Source organism: Manis javanica, chromosome 14 (assembly GCF_040802235.1).
Source record: "Manis javanica isolate MJ-LG chromosome 14, MJ_LKY, whole genome shotgun sequence".
Classification (NCBI taxonomy): domain Eukaryota; kingdom Metazoa; phylum Chordata; class Mammalia; order Pholidota; family Manidae; genus Manis; species Manis javanica.
In genome coordinates this window covers 53412555-53419979 of record NC_133169.1, presented here as the reverse complement: position 1 = coordinate 53419979, position 7425 = coordinate 53412555, and the positions used below count along the sequence as shown (strand labels likewise).

Sequence of the window (7425 nt, the reverse complement as noted above, 5' to 3'; positions counted from 1 at the left end):
AAGCTAGGTCCCTTTTGTTTTGGGAATTTTACAATAAAATTCTTATTGTCTTTGAGCTTTTCAGTCTCCATTGAATTAACAAGAAATTATAATATTACACTCCCAAGAGTAGCTAAAAATACTACTGTAATACAGAAGTTGAACATCTCAGAGACTTAAAAAGTTGTGTTGCTATCCTTAGGACAGCTGCCTGCCTTAGGGAAAAGCTCAGGAGTGGGGCCAGAGCAGACCATTACCAAATGCCCCAAGTACACTTGCCCCTAGGATTCTGGAACTGTGAATGTACCCTCCTCTTCTCTTCCTCAAATATCTTATTTAAAACAGTGAGTGTATCCCATCATTAACAGCCAAAATAATGAATACACCCCCATATATGCTGATTTATCTCTAAATTGTGAACATTTTCTACAGTATTTGGTATACTATCTATTTATTTATTTAAAACACACAGATTTAGAAATTAAGAAAATGAGAAATATATATTTTAAAAAGTGGTTCTTGTTATATCACTAGATAATAAATGTTTTGATTTTCACTAAATACAGTAACTATATTTAGACTTACATGGTTAATATGCTTCATTGTTTTTAAAAATCTTGGCTTAAGTCTGATAATTACTTCCATTTGTTTTTGTTTGTTTTTTTCTTTTCTTAAATGTTTTATTCATGTTATAGAGGGATTTCTTTTTGTTTCCTTTTTTCCAATCATTAGGAGAGTGGTTGATGAGTACTGAATCCATCACTACTTTGATGGCACAGTTAAGAATCCAGATTCACATTTCCAGGTACCAACAGTTCCCTCTAAAATGCCACAATCAAGTCAGCCTTCGTTTACATTTCTTTCTACTGAACACAGCAATGCCCAACTGGTATCTCTGAAGCGTAATCGCATCTTAGGTCGGATTTCTCCAGGTAAAGCAGCTGTTTGGAATTGAATGCCCCCCCTTCTTTTTTGTCCTACCAACTGAACTGCATCCTCATACTTCATTCCACATTCAATTAAAGCAGGTGCAACCAGCACAGGTGCCCTTCCCAATCGTGCAACACAGCAACCTGGCTCTTCACGAAATTTGGTTTTTAGTAGGTTTAGCCAATCATCTACTCTCTGATTAGAGGGTGGCGCCCCATCATCAAACAGCCAATCTCGAAGGTGGATTCCTTCTTTTTCAACTGGTGCTTTATCATGCGTAGCATCACAACCTCGAACCAAAGTTGTCACTCCCTTAAGTTCCTCTGTGAACTTGTTGAGGGCAGCATTGGTAGGGCGGTGAGTTACCAGAAAACGCATGTTCTCATAGGAGATCTCCGCAGGGGCTGGACGGTTCATTATGGCAAATAAAAAGTGTGTGTGTGAGTGTGATGGGGAAAAAAATCATTGAAATGTTTCACAGCAGAAAAGATTAAAAAGACCACTAAAATGCCTATTATCAATCAGCATTTTCTCTATTCAACTTGTTTATTCTTCAAGAAGCTTCTCTCTTCAAGATCAGCAGAAGTATTTAGAATCCACTTGAATCCAAATTCAACTTGGGCGTCGATGTCTGCAGATGGATACCTTCGGCCTCCAAAATACCCAACTACATACAAAATTCAAGCAGCCTTTACTACATTTAGGCACTAGTGGAACAGGTTAAAAGTGTAGGTCGTTTCCACTTTTGTTTACTTGATGCTTACTTTTACTGGAGTCGTTAAAAGAAATATGCTTGCGAAAAAAAAAAAAAGCCAAGTATTTCTGGGCCAGTCTGGGTGCCCGAGTCTTCAAGACAGTGTTGATCACGGCACCTAGAAGCCCCCAAGCTCACCTGGCAGCAGAAACGCTGCGCTGGGCCTGGCAGAAGACGGCCCTCGCGCCCAGAACGCTGCACGTGGGCAACGTGTATTCCAACGACAAACGCGGGCGAGCTGGGCACCGGGCACCGGAGTCCGGCGGCGGCGGGGGCGAGGCGGCGCCTCTCTCCTCAGTCACCTCGGCGGCGGCGCGCGTGCACGAGTCCGTCGCGCGTGCACGAGTCCGTCGCGCTGCTGCTGCCGCCGCGGCCGCCGCCCTGTGGCGTCGCCTCGCGCTGCGCCAGCCGCTCCCGGACGGCGACAAGTGAGCCCTGCCGACCGCGCCACCGCCGCCACCGCTTCCACTTGTTTTTATACTTAGGGTTTTTTGGTTTGTTTTGAAGGTTTTTTGTTTTTATATTTTTGACCATCAGAGCTCAAAAAATTGGTGCAAAGATACGATAATCCAAATGGGAGGAGAGCATTGTTGATTTATTTTTATTGCCTGAGTTAAGCAAGTATGCAAAGTTTCTATTGAAAAGAAATTATTAAATGCCTCATTTTCCTGGTGCCAATTAGTGGTTTTACAACCTAATTAAAAAGTTTTGTATTTTTATAATTTTAACAAATGGGTCTGAAAACAAAGCTTTAAGCAGTTTGACCCTTTAAAAAAAATAGGTAAACACAACACCTTTCTATTAGTTTGGAACTAAGTGAACTGTTGTTTTCATCTTTTAATTGCCTCTGGAACCAGTTCATAATTTAGAAAAATTATAAAAATAAATTGGAAAAATTTGTTTCCAAGTTTTTTCAATTATGCAGATGAAGACTTAAAAAAATAATTGGCACACATATACTCTCCCAGTAGCATGAGTGTCTTTTGAAAAACATTTGTTCATTTTAAGAAGTCACTTTTTCTTTGAAAGAACATACTGAGTGTTAATTCTTCTGAAATTCTCGTTAGATAGCACAGTACTGATTGTTACCTGCGCACAGAAAGAACCAGTAAATTTGGAATGGTTGATATTCATTTCTTCAGGATACCAATTGTGACCTGTGACTTTCCAACATACAAACTTTGTTACATTTTAGTACAGTTTATTTTCTTAGATTAAAAACTCAACACCAGTAGAAGTTCTAAATTTCTTCCAGTGCCCCAGTGAATTGTTCTGTGGACTACTCCACTTTGGGATCATTGGCTTAGAGGATGTGTGCAGAAGGATGGCTGAAGGGTAAGTCGCCCTGAGTGGGGACGGTAGTGTTCCTGGCTTGCCCTCGTTCCCAGGTAGATGTGGAATAGGTGTACCTGAGATGGCTGACTTGCATGCCTATATGGAAATTTGAGCTGTCATTCTCCAATGCTAGCTTCTGCCAGAGCAGTCCTGTGAGGAAAATACATTATATTTAATGGAAAGGAGTGTGTCAGGCTTTTGAACCCCATTCATCCATGTTCCATTTAAATCTGCTGAAGGTATGGAATAAAAACCCTCTTAGGAGTTTCAACTAATTCTTCTGTGTTATAAGAGTTCACTTGGATCCCATGAAGAGGAACTTAGCTGGTATGACAGAAGTGGAGCGTTCCAGCATTATCTAAAGAAGCAGGAATCTCCAGGCAACTTGCCAGAAGCAGAGTTCACAGGCGAGGTGCAAGGGAAGGATATAAGCCTGGCAGGTTCTAGAGAAACATTTGAAAGGCAGAATATATGGGCAATTTAAGAATCATATAAGGATGTTTTTTCCCTCATCCGTAAAAGGGGGGTAGCAATAGTACTTGCCCCATGAAATTTTTTAGACAAATTTTTTATTAAGCTATTATTGATATACACTCTTATGAAGGTTTCACATGAAAAACAATGTGTTTACTACATTCACCCATGTTATTGAGTCATCCCTCAAACCCCATTGCAGCCACTATCAGTGTAATAAGATGCCACAGAGTCACTTCTTGTCTTCTCTGTGCTACACTGTCTTCCCCATGCTCCCCCCAACACCATGTGCACTAATTATAATACCCCTGAATCCCCTTCTCCCTCCCTCCCTCCTCCCCTTTCCCTACCCCTCCCCTTTAGTAACCCCTAGTCTCTTCTCAGAGTTTGTGAGTCTGCTGCTGTTTTGTTCCTTCATTTATGTTTTGTTGTTATACTCCACAAGTGAGGAAAATCATTTGGTACTTGTCTTTATCTGCCTGGCTTATTTCACTGAGCATAATACCCTCTAGCTGCATCCATGTTGTTGCAAATGGTAGGGTTTGTTTCTTTCTTATAGCTGAATAGTATTTCATTGTGTATATGTACCACCTCTTCTTTATCCATTCATCTACTGATGGACACTTAGGTTGCTTCCATATCTTGGCTATTGTAAATAGTGCTGCAATAAACATACAGGTGCATATGTCTTTTTGAATCTGAGAACTTGTATTCTCTGGGTAAACTCCTAGGAGTGGAATTCCGGCGGCAAATGGTATTTCTATTTTTAGTTTTTTGAGGAACCTCCATATTGTTTTCCACATGGTTGAACTAGTTTACATTCCCACCAGCAGTGTAGGAGGGTTCCCCTTTCTCAGCATCCTCACCAGCATTTGTTGTTCTTAGTCTCTTCGATGCTGGCCATCCTAAATGGTGTGAGCTGATATCTCATTGTGGTTTTAATTTGCATTTCCCTGATAATTAGCGATGTGGAGCATCTTTTCAGCCACACGAAATTTTTTAAGGATTACATGAAATAATGCAGATGAATCTTTGGCTTTCTGTTATTGTTATATTATTGTTATTATTACTAGTTATTGTTATTTTATTTAGATAGCTTTGCTCTCACTTTCCTAGGTCTGGTACATCTTTAAGATAACTAAAAGAGTCCTTAGGTAATGCAACTTAAGGCAAAGATGGGGACAGGCAGTCTCAGCATTATAACAAACAAGATATAATAGCTAGCATTTATTGGGCATTTATTTTCTGCCAGGTTCTCTTCTAAGTGTTTTACATGAATCAACTTTCTTAATCACTTCACAAGCCTATGAGTTAGGTACGATTATTACCTGTATTTTCTACAGCTGAAGAAACTAAGCTACAGAAGGAAGCTGAATCATTTATCCAAGGCACCTAGCTGGGAGACCTGGAGTCAAGTCCAAGTGATCTAGATGATAGCAGGACGTGAATCATGACGTCTGGGAAGTTTAACTATATTTTAGAGAATCTACCTTGAAGTAAATCATAGTGGGTGCTTATGCTGTCACCCTCCCTCCATTCTTAGCGGGTAACTCCTGGGACCCATCTAGCCATGGAACACTGTGACGCCGAGTGGTTGGAAACCTAATGGACACTGAGAGTAAGAGACATGACCCTGCACTTAGAATAGAGGTTAGAGTAAGAGAAAGAGGTCAAAAGTGGAGGAAGATTGACAAGACGTGGGGTCCAGGGTAGGGTATTGGTTCTCCTAAGTAAGAGTGGGCAGCCAGAAGGCACATATCTTGAGTAGGGTTGCAATAACAGAAATGGTCTGTTTGTTTTTCACTTTGTGCCCCATACAAATGTTCTGGCCAAGAGACAGAAAGGTAATTGAAGTTCAGCCTTCTGCCCAGCTTGCCAATACTAAGTGCTGCCAAGAGGAAATAAGAATTTCTAGTACAGTAAGAATGGAAAGAGATGGCAAATCTGCGATGCATTTTGAAAATGTGTTCAGATGTGTTTGGTTGAACTCTGAAGAGTAAAGTCTGGAATCTTAGAGATCACAGTGGAATGGTATACATGGAGATGATAACCACATTTGTGGGACTCTCTAGTCCTAATCTCACTTCATCAGGATTTAGGTAGACACGTTAGCCTTTTACTCTGAAAAAAGGGAACAAGTTGAGCCAAGAGCAGCTTTTAGATACAAGTCTGTGTCTTTTGAGCTTGTTTGTGGTAGCAGTTAATCTATAACCCATGATTAAAGCTACATAGCTGGGTCGTGGGGAAGGCGGTATAGCATGGAGAAGACAAGTAGTGACTCTACAGCATCTTAATATGCTTATGGACAGTGACTGCAACTGGACATGGTGGGTGGGACTTGATAATACGGGTGAATGTTAAAACCACAGTGAGACTTAAAAAGCAATTTTTTCATGATTAAAATAATACATTTTTACATCGAATTTTAGGAATAAAGCCACAGGAAAACAGAAAAGGAAAAAAAGGAAACATATCACTTGAAATCACCACTACTATTTAGAATTTTTTTCTTCTCTCCCACCATACATGAATATACATGCTTACAATGTAAAGAAAGAAAGCAAAGTTGGAATTAGACTGCTTTATAAACTTATTTAATCCACCATTATTTGTTGAGCATCTGGTTTTGTGCCAGTACCTTTCAGGATATGATACAACAGTTAGCAAGAAAGATAAAAACCCCTGACCTAGTGGAGTTCATCTGGAGGGGGGAGCAGAAATAATATGGCGAATATGAAAACTATATAATGTGCTAGATAAATACTATGGAAAAAAAATAAAGCAGAGTAAAGCAGAGGAGGAGCGGGGTGCAATTTTGAACCCTGTGTTCAGGGTATGTCTCAATGGGAAGGTCACAATCAAGCAAGGGCTTGAGGAGACCAGGGAGTTAGGTAGCTGGGTAGGAGAAGCTTTTACACGTGCAGGAACCACCAGAGCTGAGGTGGGGTCAATTTCTTAATTTAGAGACACAATACTACAAATATATAAACAGACGCATCCCGTGTCTTTAAAGAGAGCAAGACTATGCAGTCAAAATTCCACCCTTGAATCCTAGCTTTACTTCGAGCTACTTGTTTGACTCTCCATGCCTCAGTTTCCTGATCTATAAAAGGGGAATGATAGTAACAGTACTTACCTAATCAGGTTGTTGTGAGATTCAGTGAGAAAATAAACACAAAACACTTAGCACAATGTTTGGCCTGCAGTAAACATTCAAATTATTATTAGTAGCAATAGTCACTACTATTATTATTATTCATTGAAAAAAAAAAAGAACAGTAAAATATGAAAGATCTCACTTTCCTCATAGGCAGTTTTTATCTTCAGTCCTGTTTCCAGAATGCATCGTCTTTTTTTCTCCAGCTTTATATTATATTGCAAGCATTTTCCCCAAATAATAACAGTAACTATTCTTTAAAAATATATCATTTTTAATGCTTGCATCAAATAAATGTAACATTATACCTTAATTTTGTTCTTATAGTTGATAATCTTGTTTCTAGTTTTTAATCTTATGAATGGTGCTGCTTGTATATAAAACTTTGTGCATATTTCTGATTAATTCCTATGAGTAGAATTACAGGTCAAAGGGAATTAATTGTTTTTAAAACTCTTGAAACTTATTGGTAAGTTGTTTTCCAGAAAAGTTACAGTCCCATGAAAGTGCCTGGTCTTTTGCTCACTGACATTGAGTAGTACCTTTTCTCACTTTGAAAGGCAAAATAATTGTATATAGTTCTAATTCCCATTTATTTTATTACAAATGAAGTTAAACTTCTTTCCCTCTTATTCATTGTCTATTTGGAATTTTTCTTCGTGAATGGCTTTTTTCACCCTTACCCATTTACTAATATTTTGTTGTTGATATGCAATTATTAATTAACCCTTTATTATACACATTGTAAATATTTTTCCAGTTTGTCATTTGTCTTTTAACTTTCTTTACTGATGAC

General features: G+C 39.0%; 1 pseudogene; it reads right to left on the bottom strand.

The window, feature by feature from the left end:
- Positions 1-713: 713 nt before the first annotated feature.
- On the bottom strand, positions 714-6994 carry LOC140846220 (protein tyrosine phosphatase type IVA 2 pseudogene; annotated as a pseudogene).
- Positions 6995-7425: the final 431 nt, after the last annotated feature.